The following is a 15,273-nucleotide window of genomic DNA, read 5'->3' as shown; positions in this document are numbered from 1 at the left end:
TTATGAATTCCTACACTGTAATTTACAGTATGCTAAAAACAAGTCTATACACTGATACCTTTACATCAAAGAATCAAGAGTAGAGGACAGGGAAGCCAAGGTCGGACATTTAGCGCGGAAACTCTTCCTTTGTAGCCCCGCTGCTTCCTGCTAGCACAGCCTACCAATCGATGAGTGATGTTACCTGTCGCTGGGCTCGCACTTGTCACTCGGGAAGCCAGGATCGCCTCTCTGCTTCCTGGCTTTCATAGCAAATGGATGCACAAGGTCATTTTCTCTCTTTCTGACTTACCTTCTAAAGCAACTAGAAATAAAGAGCAAAACAGAAGAGGACAGATAGAATAATGAAAATCTTAACTGTGTCATGTCTTTCCATTAGTGGTATTCAGTAAGTGATGTCCACTAATTGGCTAGCACTGTAGCTTGTGGTTTTTTAATGTGTCAAAGTTACCGACCATCTGTCAGAAGATCTCAGATGAAATTCCCTCATTCATTATCAAACACTTTGTTGATAAGATTTGCTGTCTGCTTTTATTGCCTTCGGCATCCTTTTAAATTCAATATATTGAAGTAACAGGTTCAGATTGCAAGGACCTTTCAAAATCTTTTATTTGCATTTTATTTCTGATTAAACCTATCTATGCATCTTAAAGAAATGTTGATTCTGTATACTTCTCACACTCCTGAAAAACCACTCCCCTGTTGTTAGGGACTATGCACTCAGCAGATCTTTTAGGGGGATGGGTTCACCATATTTCCCAGGCTATAGTCTGACTCTTCATCTACTGAAGAAAATATGAAGGAATATTTTTTTTACTTCTCATTTGGAAAATCTATCCTTCTGAACATGCACGCTATGAAAATTTAGTTCTCATTTAATCTCCAAATATCTCGGAACGGACATTGTATTTATTAAGATTTCTGCAGAGTGTAGTCCCCTATTTAGAGACCCATGAATGTTCTATCACTGAAATGATGAGGAAGACATACAATGCCAAATATGAATCACATAGAATGTCAATAAGCAATATGTTTAATTAATACATTTATTGACTTATAACCAATTACTTCTCAATTTTTTTGTAACAAAACGTGTATGCTCTTGGATGTTTCATGGAATAGATATCATGAAAGATTTAAAGACATTACAGGAAGGAGGGAAACCTATAAATTGATTTGAAATTCAATGAGATTAAACTGAGCATGGAAAAAAAGTAACAGGGACTGGAATAGGATGACGACATGCCAGCAATGAGGATTCAGTCTGAGACTGCTGCTTTAAGATTGCTAGAGCAAAGAAAATCGTCAACGTCCTCTTCTGAGGGTAAATTTAGGGATTTTACAGCAAATTTTAGAAAGCAGTTCAAATAAAGGCTTTTTAAAAAGATGTGCTTATTTTCATTGAAAAGTAAGATTTTCAGAGAGGAGAGACAGAAAGATCCCCCATCCTCTGGCCCGGCCTAATGGCTAAAGTCCTCGCCTTGAACATGCCAGGATCCCATGCGGGCCCCGGTTCCAACCCTGGCAGCTCCACTTCCCATCCAGCTTCCTGCTTGTTGCCTGGGAAAGCAGACTAGGAGGGTCCAGACCCTTGGGACCCTGCACCCTCGTGGGAGACTCGGAAGAGCTCCTGGCTTTGGATTGGCTCAGCTCCAGCCATTGCGGTCACTTGGGGAGTGAACCATTAGGTGGAAGATTTTCCTCCCTGTCTCTCCTCCTCTCTGTATATCTGAATTTGTAATAAAAATAAATCTTTAAATGTATATATATGCACATATATATAAAAATGTATATATATATACATATGTACACACACATATATATATATATATATATATACAAGTTTTGGAATTTTAATCTTTAAAGAAAAAAAGCTGTACCGAAATACCAGGTAGCATTTACCGCAGACTTGGTAATTAGAATGATTCGACAACAGCTATTTATTATTGCTTTGATTTCGATTTGAGTATTATTTGGAAAAAGATTATCCCCCAAGCCTCATGTGTTACATGCATGTTGTGTTGATGGCAGTAGTACTGTGAATCTTAATTGAATTACAGTGTTTAGAGGTAAAGTCTTTGATAAGTGGTAAGATAGGATTATGTTATCAAGGCAGATCCCCGAGGTTCATTGCTGGATTTATAAGACATTACATAGACTTAGAAAAAGACCTGCTTGTTCCCTCTTGCCATGTTGGGCTTATGCACTCTGGGTCTCTCACTGCAAGAACACTGCCCCCCAGAAAGGTGTCTGCTATGGCCTATGCTATTTTGTGAAGCTTCACAACTGTGAAGAGAAAATCAGCCTCCTTTCTTCACAAAGTCGGCTGCCTCAGGCATAGTTTGTTGTCGTAATGAACAGTTGATGAACACAGTACATAATGTGAAAGTGAAACCTGCCAGCGCTGATGTGAAGGCAGCTGAAGATGTACAGGAAACTCCAGATAAACTGATTATAGAGGCGAAATTACTTGATAGAAAATCTACTATGTGGTGAAAATTCGCAGTGCTAGAAAGTCTTCCAGGTTTGTAACTATTGAATATGTCTTGCCTTGGGGCAATGTCATAGGCTAATAATTGAAATCCCTTTTGATCTGCCACAGTGAGAGCCTCAAGGACTTCAATCAAACACACCAATGAGCATACATGACATTGCAACATAAAATGAGCATTACAGGAATACTAGAAATCCACAGTGATGCAGCTCTTGACCCATGTTGCTTTCCTGAATTGCTCTACCAGCAAAATGGAGAAGTACTGTTTAAAAATCACATAATTCTCATATCTTCCCCTATTGCTGGGATTGCTTCCACACAACCTGCTTTAGTTGATGATGTTTAGTTATCTCAGTCTCAAAGTGGAGCTAGTTCCTGCAAAATCCAACTCCTGGATTCAACAGCGGACCAAGGAAGACTAGAGCTACTGCTTCTGCAAAGGGATGCACTATTGCAATTCTGGAAAGATCAAAAAACCCATGATTGCACCAAAAGTCTTATTCATGCGTGTATTCATGTCATCCAGCTTTGTTTGAATGTCATTTGTGGGAAGACACTTTACAGGCTCACTGTGACTATAAAGGGTTTGCTAAGGAAAAGGAGTCTGCAAAAAATGAACAAGGCTAGATGTGGTCAAGCAACAACAACAAGAACAACAAAAACCAATAAACCTTAACTTGCCTGCGGATGAAGCGGACACCGAGTAGCTCCTGCATGTTTTTCCGGTGAAACCGGAAAATGTAGGGTTATTGGCACAGCAACAGGGATATGTAACTAAATAAAAGGGCAGGAAAGAAGGGGGCTACAGGAGAAGAAAATGATTCTCAGGATTTAGCAGAAGCTTTTCACACCTTTAGATGCTCTTTACAATATTTGAGAAGGCAGATCTCAACACTGAAACAGTTTTAATACAATTAAAAATCAAGTTAAACAAGAAAAAGTTAATTCTAAGTTATTGTTGAAGAAAGCATTTTTAACTTTAGCATAGCCTTCAGTGCAACATTTATAAAAAATGTAGGCGTGTACAATAATGACGAAGACTTCACATTCAGTCACTTCACACTAGCGCCCAGGTCAACTTCCAGGTCTATCATTTCCATTTATTTTCAGGATTCTATCCAAGCATGCCTTTTCTCTTCTTTTAAAACACTTTTTTTTTGGTTGGCTTTACGTATAAATTCAGAGATGCTTACTGTTTTATCAAATGTACCTATGAATTTTTTTAGTGTAAGATGCTATGTATGTTTATAATCAAGGAGCAAGAGAATACATCATAAATACTGGATTTGCAGCGTGCCATTCCACTTAGGTGTGCCTATGTTGTTTAAGATAGAATTGGCTAGATTCATTTCTCAGAAAACGTTCTCATTATTCAATGACATATGAAAATGCATTCATTATTCAATATGGTTATCTCCTTCCAGCAGGAAAATGAAGTTTGGCTTTGAGTAAATGGGAAAGAGGGTCTTACGCTACAATCTTGGTAATGGGTTGGGAAACTAAGGCTGAGAACCTAATTCCTCTCTCCAGTTGCTCCAAAATGCAGCGTTGGAGCAGAGCCACGTCCACTGTATTTATACAGTGTAACTGCTTTTCTTATAATAGGACAAGGTCAATAGTTCCCACAGATAGTGTGGACCAAAGCCCAGAACATAAGTACATTTATACTTACCAAAGATGTGTGACAGACTCTTGAGTTAAAAATCTCCACTGACTGTCAGAACGTCTTAGAATGTAAAAATGAGGTTCAATAGGAGAAATAAAGCATATTATTTGAGACATTTTATCATCCTTTTGCTCAGTCAAGTTGTGAGAAAATACTTGAGCTCATGTGGGGGCTGAGACCTTAGTAATTTTGAAGCAATTATAGCCTGTGCTTGAACAAAATGGGTGATAGAATGTCTTATTACCTTTGTAGATTGCAACTGAGGTTTTCAAGGGACTACTTCTGTACTTGAGATGTTTCTGTTCATTGCAAGTACTTTGCTAAGTAATAAAAAACCAGTTACTTCTTTCAATACTTGCAAAATACATCCAAGGAACAAACTACTAAATTAGGCAAACTGTGTGCGTTTTAAACTGACCAGATAGGCTGCGAAGAAATTAAGTCTCAACTAGTTTTCCAGTTGAAGGTAACTTAGGATCTTTAATTGCATACTCACCACATCCCACTATATTTTGCATACAGCTTAGTGCACTCAAAAATTTTGGCTTCAGAGGCTAATGTGGTCATGAAAATTCAGTGTTTGTAGCCACTCAAACTAATTGTTCCATTGAAAATATAATGAAGAAGCCATAAAGGAATTTCATAGATTTTTCAAAGTGCTGGAGCAATAAATGATCCCTCATGGTTCCTCTTTGAAACATTATCTTCTGTGCTTCGCAGCTCACATGAACAGAATGAGAAATGTTCAGGAAGTACTTATGCATTAAAAGAATATGGACATTCCTGGCCAAGGCACAGATGGTGAGAATTAAAGTTCATTTCCAGGGACCAGTTGTATCATATGAGCACAGGGAAGCTGATAAATGATTCAAAAACGGGTTTACTGTGGAGTATGAAAAGTTTTGAAGAAATTGAAAATCTATTATAATATTACAAGGTGATTCTTTGATCTCTTCAAAGATGGGTGACATCCATTTTTTAAGATGTAAAGGTGAGAGGCTTGCGCTTGTACTCTGGAGAAGGAAAAAACCAAGTACATATGTCAAATGAACCTACAATACAAGTTGAATGACTCACACCAAAATCAAAGGTTATAATATATTTAGGGTTTAAACTACAGTGGAAATGTCCAAATCACTACTTCACGGAACACATTTAGAGCAAGGTATAAATATTCTGGGTACTGTGGTTAATGTCCAGATTAGTGCTAAAATTAATTTATTGATTTTTGCCTGAAATCATATGAAGGGTATCGTCTGTGTTGAAAATGCATTGGTAGGTACTAGCAGTAGGTATTGTTTACAAAACACTTAGTTTAGCATAACTTAAAAACAACCAGAATTATCCAAGAATACTTCAAAATTCTTCAAAATAATATCATTAAAGCCTATGCATACATTCCAAGAATTTTTGTATTAAACATGTCTTTCAACCCTATTTTCCATGTGGATGTTAAAGTGTCTGTATCCAAGTGGTAGAAATTGCAAGAAATCCCATTGAATGACCCATCCAATTGTAGGTAGTGAAAAGTGACCTGTCATTCCCATGATGAGGTTATCCTACATGGCACAGGTGTCTTTAGCAAAAGATCATTTAGAAGAATTATTAAAAATCATCCTTCATCCAGAAGCAGAGATGCACACTGCAATGTATCTCCATATCACGATATACTAGAATAGCTGGACCTTGTACTATTCTCTGTACCTACAATGTCAAATACTTAAATAGCAGAATGATGGATGTCTGGGTACTGTTGAGGGACTAAGTTAACCTTGCAATAAACGGGAAAACAGTGGGGGCAGATGGTGGAAGGAGAAATCCCTGAGCCACAGGAATTGTATCATGAAAAAAATACATATTATAAGAAAAGGAAGAGGAAAGTTGTTACTCGTGAAGACATTACATGTCTGAGAACTTGAATCATCCTTGGGATCCAATGTGACAAAGATAGCCTTTTCTTATCTTTGAATATGATGGGACTGTGTGGTGGGAACTGCAAGCAGCCTTTAGAAGTGAGAATAGCTCATTGTTAACAGCAAGAAAGCGGGGACCCAAACACTGTAATCACAAGGAATTGAGAGCAAGGAAGAAGGGCAACTTGCTCCAAAGTCTCTGATAAGGATGATGCGCTATCAGCTTGGGAGATCCTTAAACTAGAAAGTAGAAATGCCTTGTCCAGGGTCCAGCATAATAGCACATTGCTTAAAGTCCTCACCTTGCACACGCCAGGATCCCATATGGACACCGGTTCTGATCCCTGAAGCTCCATTTCCCATCCAGCTCCCTGCTTGTGGCCTGGGAAAGCAGTCGAGGAAGGTCAAAGCCTTGGGACCCTGCATCCACGTGTGAGACCTGGAGGAGGTTCCTGGCTCCTGGCTTCGGATCGGCACAGCACTGGCCATTGCCGTCACTTGGGGAGTGAACCATCTGACAGAAGATCTTCCTCTCTGTCTCCCCTTTCTGTATATCTGACTTTGCAATAAAAAATAATAAATCTTAACAAAATAAGGAAATGCCCTATCTGGATGTCATTCTGTAGAAAATACTTTATAAATGGTTGCCCTTTCTTTCTAGTGTACTGAGAGTTTTGGTGCTTGGCTTTGTAGCAATAGAAAATAAAAATAAACCACAGCTTTTTCTTGTGCTTGAATTGAATGTGCCACAAATTGAATATGAGTGAGTGGTGAATAATAAATACTATGGACCCGTGAACCAGGGTTGTCCTGCGTTTAAAGATACAATCCTGGGGCCCGGCGCGGTGGCGCAAGTGGTTAAGTCCTCGCCTTGCAACCCCGGGATCCCATATGGGCGCCGGTTCTAATCCCGGCAGCCCCGCTTCCCTTCCAGCTCCCTGCTTGTGGCCTGGGAAAGCAGTGGAGGACGGCCCAAAGCTTTGGGAACCTGCACCCATGCGGGAGACCCGGAAGAGGCTCCTGGCTTCGGATCGGCATAGTATCGGCCCGTTGCGCTCACTTGGGGAGTGAATCATCGGACGGAAGATCTTCCTCTCTCTCTCTCTCTCCTCTCTCTGTATATCCGCCTTTCCAATGAAAAAATAATAAAAATAAATCTTTAAAAAAAAAAAAAAAAGATACAATCCTGTCTTTCCTTGAGTGAGTCACTCTGAAAGCATTATTTCATGCGTATCTACTTATTATCCTGTTGTACATTTTGTTGACATCTGTAATGAATGTTCTGGTTTTAAGGTGCCCATCGCAGCTGGGAGATGCAGAGCTGCCATTGAAACCCATTATAATTCAGGATCTCTTCACTGATATTTGTAATTAAGCTAGCAACCAGTGAAAAATAATGAAAGGATAAAAGAAAAACGTACTGAAATCTTACAGAAAAACATGGTCCTTGAAATGGTGATGATTCAAAACACTCAAACTGAAAGAAAGGAAAAAACTGACAGAAATGCCAAATGAACTCAACTTACACTCTGATAGGAGAAACTTGATCAAGTCACACCTTCTTTTTTTTTAAAGATTTATTTTATTTTATTTTTTATTGGAAAGGCGGATATACAGAAGGAGAGGCAGAGAGGAAGATCTTCCATCCAATGATTCACTCCCCAAGTGAGCGCAACGGCCGATGCTATGCCCATCCGAAGCCAGGAGCCTCTTCCGGGTCTCCCACGCAGGTGCAGGGTCCCAAAGCTTTGGGCCGTCCTAGACTGCTTTCCCAGGCCACAGGCAGGGAGCTGGAAGGGAAGCGGGGCTACCTGGATAGAACCGGCACCCATATGGGGTCCCGGGCGTGCAAGGCGAGGACCTTAACCACTTGCGCCACCGCGCCGGGCCCATCAAGTCACACTTTCACAAATACGGTGTGGGATTACATTATTCCTCATCCAACCATTTTGAAATTATGAATAGTCAGAATCCACGGATAAATACAACTGGCAATAATTCTGAAATCAAGAAAAACTAATCTGACATTTTTAAAAAGCAGAAAAGAGTTTAGAAATTAACTGTGCAGGTTACACTGTTAAGAATAGATCACATAAAAATCTATATTATTAGTTATAGTTTATATGATAAACTATGACATAAAATTGAAAATAGATTTTGAAACTACATCATCAATTGTTCTACTTTGAGTAATTTTTAAAATCACTTATTTTTTTTTTTTATTGTTGTTTACATTGTATTATGTGGTACAGTTTTATAGGCGCTGGGGATTCCCCCCACCCCTCCCATACCCCTCCCCCCATGGTGGATTCCTCCACCTTGTTGCATAACCATAGTTCAAGTTCAGTTGAGATTCATTCCTTGCAAACACATGCCTAGCATAAAGTTCAGCGTCTTATTGTCCAGATAAGTTCAGTGGCCTCTTGGGGAGACCTTCTCTGGTCTGAAGGTAGGGCTAACAGAGTAAAGTTCCGGTCAGTTAAAAGCCCCAAAAGACAAATCAGATTTATAGAGAGGAGAGACAAAGATCTTCTTTTTGCTGCTTCACTCCCCAAAGGGTTGAAATAGCTGGAGCTGAGGCAGCCAACCCGAAGCCAGAAGCCAGGAGCCAGGATCCAGGAGCCAGGCGACAGAACCTTCCTCTGAGACACCCATGCAGGTCCCAAGGCTTTGGGCCATTCTCTGCTGCTTTCCCAGGACACAAGTAGGGAGCTGTGTGGGGCTCTAGGACAGGCGCTATGCACGTGTCAAATGGAGATGGGGTCTGGTGGAAGAGCTCTGGGCGTGGATCGGGTATAAAAATGCATTCTTTTGAAAAGAGACTGATTGGCTGGGGCCTTTCCTCACTCGTGCTCACCTCCCCTCGCCCTATGAGAATCGCTTATGCTGGCCCTGTGCATGTTAGAGCTTTACTATGATTGGCCCCTGGTGCTTCCCCCAGGTACGATTTCCTTGCTACCCCATATAAAAGAAGTGTGTTATTTTTTCAATAAAGCAGATCTGTGCCGACAGAACCCCTGCAGCATCTGATTGCCACCCCCTCGCCAGGAGGCTGGGTTGGCGGGCAGTAGGCTCACCATGCCTAGGGACGCCCTACCGATAGGAGGGGTAACTGAGGCTGTATCCTCATTCCGCGGAGACCCCCCGCAGAGCTGGAGAGGAAGGGGAGCAGTTGAGATGCAGAACGGCCCCATACAGGATCTCAGTACTGGGGATAGCTGACTTTAGCCATGGAGTCAGACCCCACTTTGAGTGAATTGTTAAAAGATAGATTTGTTCTGAAACTACATTGGAGGGTTTTTATTTTCTTATTTATATAAAGTGAACACATTTTATGCATTTCCTATTACATACTTATGGGCACAGTGAGCCTCACCTCCCTTCCCCCGCCGGGATCTCATTCCTCTCTCCGTTGTGCATTGAGGAGTGTGCACTGGGAAGCGTCATCGAACTCCAAAGTCTGCAGAGATGCAATTACTCCATATTCTATCAATACATTCTAAAAATAAGAACTGTAAAATGTGCTCGAGCTGACGTAAAGACTGACAGGGTTTTCACAGTGGACCATGGTCCACTCAAGCCAGGAAGGGATCGAGTTTTGCTTTAGTGGCTTTCCACCTTGGGCAAGAAATATTTAGCCTCCCTTCAAAAATCTGATTCCACAAGTAACCCTTATACATATAGTTTATTTTCTTTCAGGGAAATAGATCTTCCTCTAATCAAACGCATAAGTTACTTTAAAAACTCCACATTCCGTAGTGTAGTGTGGCATGCCATGTGGCTTTTCACTTAGGTTTAGAATGCAAATATCACACTCAGATAGTATCCGAGTCCTCACTGTATGTCCACATTTTGGAAAATGACCCTGTGTAAGGTGGGGGTTGGGGTTAGAGGGGGGGTGGGGGGGGCGGGGGGGGGGGGGGGTGGGGTGGGGGGTGTGGGTGGTTTTGTTTTGTATATGTGAGGGATGGGATAGGGAGTATGAGAAGAGTGCACAGACTGTTGGGGGTTGGAGGTATGGGGGGGGGTCCTTCTGATTCGAGCTAGGGGCGATCAGTGGTGGAGCGCAGTTGGGAGATGGGAGGGGTGGGGGGGGTTTGGGCGATGGGTGGGTGAATTTGCTGCACATGTGGGGGGGTTTGAGAGTTGTCATTGGTATTGGGAACAAGGAGCTGGAAAGGAAATGGGGCATGGAGGCAGAGTGTCTAGATATGGGGGGGGAGTTTTGAGGTGGCATGGGCAGGGCGGCACTGAGCGGGGGGCGGTTTGCAAACCCCAAAATAGGCAACGACACAAAGCACCCCCGACATTTCCAACAAACCACCAAACCCCTCCCGATCAACTTCTTACCATCCCCTTCATGCCCGCCAATCCTCCCCTCACCGACAAGCATTGCCCCAGACTCCACTCCTGCGCCCCCCCCGTCATACCGATACGTTCAAATAACCTATCAACAGAGGTGGAAATGCTTTTTTTCCTTGAGATAGAGTAGAGAATGAACTGAGAAGCAGGGACCAGGCATGGGTTTACCTGTATCATGAAGTATGTAAAATTCATCCATTTTATATGAATTATATAAAATGAATTGGGTAAAGAAAAAAAGAAAGGATTTTATAATAATCAAATGATTGTGATAACATAGAATTCACAATAACATTCATATTGTATGCTGTTACTTATTAAAAAAATATGATTAGAAAACGGATTTTAACATAGCAAGAGCCTCTCTTGCATTGGAAAGTCAGCAGTGTGATTTAATGAGTTTGTAGAAATTTGGGAGTTAGCAGAAACAGATATTTATTAGACTCTGGTCCTGGAATTATGGATCTGAAGTCACACAGACTCTCAGTTTAAATCCCACTTTTACCTTTCAATTAATTCTAAATTTAAATTATGCATTCTCCTGGTAATCTTCTTCATCTGAGTAAATATTAACTCCCTCATAACACTCTCCTCCTCTACCACGTGCTGCTCACGATCAGCAATGGCATATTTTCAAAATAACTGTGATTTTATTCTTAAACTGCATTAGACACTTCACTGTTTTCTCAATTCACTCATAAAAACTGAAGTCATTACAGTGTACAAACTTTAAAGAATCTGACCTCCCACAGCCCCCCATCCTAACTTGATGACCAACCTATCACTTCTCTTTTCTTTCATCGTGGATAACTGAATGCCCCTCCTTTGCAGCTCGTTGCATGAAATGATTCTTCCTCAAGACTTTGTCTTTTCTGCTTTATGGTATGGCTTTCTTTTCCAGACGTCTGCAATATTTCCTCCTCGTTTCTGTTCTATCTCTTCTCCAATCCTACAGAATACATAGCAGTCCTATGTGTTTATCATTCTGTAAAATACTTCTCTGGTAACTTTTCCTTGAGGGCATTGTCTCTTAGTGTAACACACCCTGACTGGTTTGTGTATTATCTGTCGAACACTAAAAGGTTAATCTTCTTAAAGACCTGAATCCATTTGGAATATTAAAAAGCTATCCTTTTGTGTGTACATAAATACTCAGGACATATTTATCAAATTAGTAACATTAGCAGATGTCAATAGAGTATTTACGGTGTGCCTGGCACTGTTCTAGAGCTGTGCATATGAGACCTGAGTTAGCCATCACAAGGCCGTTTGCGTTATATTTGGGTCGCCACTGTGTCCATTTGGAAATAAGATCAGTGATGCACAAGATTGTGAAGAGGTGTTGCAAAACCACACAGCCAGCAAGAGGCTGATTCGTAAAATGTAACTAAGAAATAGAGGTGATTTATTGCAAGGATGGAAAGATGCGCTGGATGGTACTTACAAGTCTTGTGACAATTCCTCATATACATTGACTTTAAAATTTTTGCACCAAAATGAGTTACTTTTTCCTTCCATCTTGAAAAAAATTAAACTACTATAGTGTTTATATCACCTGAAAAAAGACACAGTTCTTTGCCTAAAAATTAGTATTGTACATAAAAATCACCTTGACAAACTAAGGGTATAGCAGACAGGATGCTGATTGAGGATGCTGATTGAGGCATACCTTGCCATATCAGAACGTCTGAGTTCTGGTCTCAACTCTACCTGGGATTCTGTCTTCCTGTGAATGTGCTCACCCTTAAAGGCAGTTGTGTTGGCTCAAAGAGCTGGGTCCCTGTCACCCACATGTACAATACTGTGTCCTGAGTTCCTGGCTTTGGTCTGGCCCGGGACAGATGTTGAAGGCATTTAGAGAGTGAATCACTGGAAGGAAGATCTAGTTGACTTTTAATATTATAAATAAATAGCTAAAAATGTTGTAGGGGCCCGCACGATAGCTCAGCTAGCAAATCCTGCAGCTTACAGTGCCAACAAGCCAGAGGGGCACTGGTTCATATCCAATCCAGCTCCCTGATTCCAGCACAGCAAAGCAGTAAAGGATGGCCCAAAGCCTTGAGACCCTGTAACCTGAGTGGAACACCTGGGGGGGGGGGGGCGAAACTCCATGGTTCCTAGCCTTGCTTTGGCTTATCTCCAGGAGTTGCAGCTATTTGGGGGGTAAAGCACCAGATAGAAAGTCTTTCTCTGTGTCTCTCCTCTCTACATCTCTGCCTTTCCAGTAGGGAAAAAAAAAAAAAAGGAAAGAAATAAAGAAAAATAAAGTTAGAGGGAAAAACAAATTTCTATAACAGATTTATTTTAAATGCCACCTATTGCATTTATGTTCAGCTGCAGATACTTTATATTAATCTGAACTTATCAATTATTTTTATTTTTTAAGGAATATTAGGTGAGATGAGAGGTAAGTTACACTGATAGCTGGTTTTATGATTACAATCCAGATACCAAGTGTTGGGGTTCAAATCCAGGCTAGAGTTTAGTTACACTTGGGTTTGGAACTCTGGGTGCTTATTTGTGAAATACTTGCACATATGATTGTGACGCCTGCTTGATCGAACTGCAATAGAATTTATGGCGTGCTGTTTAAAATGGTCCAGCTCCATAGCTTAGCGACTGACATCCTCGCCTTGAACCTGCCAGGATCCCATCTGGGCAGCGCTTCTAATCCCAGCAGCCCTGCTTCCCATCCAGCTCCCTGCTTATAGCCTGGAAAAGCAGTCGAGGACATCCCAGAGCCTTGGGGCCCTGCCCTCAGGAGGGAGACCTGAAGAGACCCCAGGCTCCTGGCTTCGGATTGGCTCATCTCCAGCTGTTGCAGTCACTTGGGGAGTGAATCAACAGATGGAAGATCTTCCTCTCTGTCTCTCCTCCTCTCTGTATTTCTGACTTTGCAATACCAATAAACCTTTTAAAAAATTCAAATTTCTGTGACACACTCAGCTGTCTGGTTTACTACTGATTTTCTCCTGTCATAAATTGTTAGATTTCCTGCTTTGAGTAGGTGATAAAAATGCAAGGGAAAGTATCCACTGGACTTCTGCATTGAGCTATTCTCAAACCAGTTCTGAGGCCATAACTCTTGTTGTTTTAATAAAATAGCAAAGCATACCCAAGTGTGCATAAGAAGTGAAGAAATTATGTCAGTATGTGTTGCCTAGCGCAATACTTGTCTGTACTTGCTTTCTAATCTTAATTATAATTCTTAGTGTTTACATAAAAGCTTTAGCTGAGAATGATCTTTGAAGTTCGATGAATCCTTTCAAACTTCAATTTTGTGAGATCTGTGCATGATAACCTACAAATATTTTCATGCAACATTTCAATTAAAGGTAACATTAAAGGTGATTATGCAGGTTACCTGGTAAGATGTCAATTAAAGTATTACATACCATATCAGAAAACCTGGGGTTGGTAACTTGTTTCAGCTCATGTCTCCAACTTGCCAATGAGGATTTTCTGGGATGCAACAATGAGGGCTCATGTGTTTGAGTTCCATTTATCCAGGAGGAAAACATAGTTTTAGTTCCCCGTTTTTGTCTGCGGTTAGGCCAAATGGACCATTCTGAACATTTCGGGAAAGACACAAGGATGGGAGCTTATTTGTCTTGCTCTGTGTTAAATAAATAAATAAATAAATAAATAACCCCTATATATAGTTTAAAAAGATGAAAATATTTTTCCAAAGTGTTGTAATCAATGATATTTTATAATACATATTTCAGATGAAGTTCTGAAAGGTGTCATATATGTCAGGGTGTCAGAGAATAAGAGCAGGGAGAGAGAGAGAGACTCATAACATGCAGAGGAACTTTCCGTTTACTGGTTCGCTGCTCAGCAAAGCCCACAAGGCTCAGGTCTCTTTCAGGCTGAATGAGGAACCAGAAAGTAAAGTGTCCCACAGGGTTGGCAGACACCAGTGTCTTTGAGTCGGCAGCAGCTGCCTTCTAGGGCACACGTTAGCAGCTGGAAAAAGAGCTCAGAAGCCAACGTTGCTGCACTAATTTAAAAAGTGGGTAACCCATGAAACATCCCAAAAGTCCTCCCCAGATATTGAGATCTTTCCCATTCAAATCAATTTATCTTTTTATATTTATTTTTTTTATTTAAATGTAAGATTTTACAGCGGAGAAGAGAAAATTGTATGTGTAGAGATCACCAAGAAGCAATCTGAGGGATTTCAGCCAATGGACTAGGAGGAAACACTTTACGTGATATATGAATGAAGAGTGGAAATTAATCTTGTGAATTGCTAAGTGCAATTCATGCATGAATGACCAGAAACTTATTGTAGAATTGTTGATTTCATATAGAGGAGGGAGTCCACAGTCTGTAGACACTAAGATGACCAGCTAATGGTTTCGTTGTTCAGCTGGGGTCTAGTGGATAGCGTCCAGATCCCCCAGGAGTCAAGAATCCAGGCACAGACACATTTCTGCAGATCAGACATTTTATTTTACCACTTCATGCGTGGTGGGAAAAATTCCATTGGGATCTACTTTAGAGCAATTCTGCTGGCAATACGTTGCTTCGGCTTTTTCATACAGCAATGTCTTCATTTCCTTTTTATTCCCTACACATATTCTACAAAATGTCAAGCCAGGGCTTGGCCATCTTGTTCATTCAGGATTGAAGCTTATGCATTTTCTCTCCATATGCTACAGTCGCTAATGGGAAATCAACGGTTACGCGAGTGCTTGCTAATCCGCGGGTTACACATTAGTTTCCCTTCTCTGCTTTCCCTACTCTTCTTTGTTCTTTGAGAAATTTGTTATATTATGGATTTTTATGTGTTTATATAGCTTGAAATTTCCAGACTTTTAGCTTTATTTTCA

Source organism: Ochotona curzoniae, unplaced genomic scaffold (assembly GCF_017591425.1).
Source record: "Ochotona curzoniae isolate NIBS_2020 unplaced genomic scaffold, NIBS_Ocur_1.0 scaffold_4506, whole genome shotgun sequence".
NCBI lineage: Eukaryota > Metazoa > Chordata > Mammalia > Lagomorpha > Ochotonidae > Ochotona > Ochotona curzoniae.
This window is presented reverse-complemented; position numbering follows the sequence as displayed.